The following is an 881-nucleotide window of genomic DNA, read 5'->3' as shown; positions in this document are numbered from 1 at the left end:
ATACACACACACACACACATACACATTCCTGTTCCTGTCACAAAGCTCCTAAAATCCTTGTAATTTTCTAACCGATAAGAGCACCAGGAGCATCTTTTGTTCTAGTATTTAATGTTTGATGCCTGTTTCTGATACAGAGTTCCTAAATCCCTTGGTATTTCTTGGTTTGTAGTAGTGTCTTTTATTCTAATGAAGTGGCTCTTGGTGGGTTCCTGGATGGGGCTGGTCACCAGAAAGACCAAGACATAATTAGAAACTTGGAATTTTCAGCCCCATTCCCTATCCTCCAGGGAGGGGAGAGGGGCTGGAAATTGAGTTAATGATGATCATGGCTGAATAGTGAAGTCTGTATAAAAATCCCTATGGGTGGTGGTTCAGACAGCTTCCAGCTTGCTGAACACATAGAGGTGCTGGGCAAATGTTGTGCCTGGAGAGGGCATGGAAGCTCCGAGCCCCTGCCCACGTACATCTCTTCCATCTGGGTGTTCACCTGTGTCCTTTATCATATCCTTTTGTAATAAGCTGGTAAACAGTAAGTAAACTGTTCTCCTGAGTTCTGTGAGCTGCTCTAGCAAATTAATTGAACCTAAGGAGGAGCCATGGGAACTCCTATTTATAGCTGATTTGGGAAGAAATGTCATCTGTAAAATATTGTCATCCTTTTCACAAACACTCTATACTCTAAATCTATTTAGCATTTATATCACTAGATAACTAAGGTTGTATAACTTGCTTATTTTGTTAGATTTATTTCTAAGTGACTTAAAATGTGCAGTTATTGTGAGTGAGATCTATTGATTTTTGTAGTGATCTCATATCGAGCAACCTTGTTGAATTTTATTAATTTGTCTTTAAAGTGTCTTGAAATTTTGTATTTACTA

Source organism: Hipposideros armiger, unplaced genomic scaffold (genome assembly GCF_001890085.2).
Source record: "Hipposideros armiger isolate ML-2016 unplaced genomic scaffold, ASM189008v1 scaffold_340, whole genome shotgun sequence".
Lineage (NCBI taxonomy): Eukaryota > Metazoa > Chordata > Mammalia > Chiroptera > Hipposideridae > Hipposideros > Hipposideros armiger.
The sequence above is the reverse complement of the archived record's forward strand: the minus strand, read 5'-3'. Positions refer to the sequence as shown.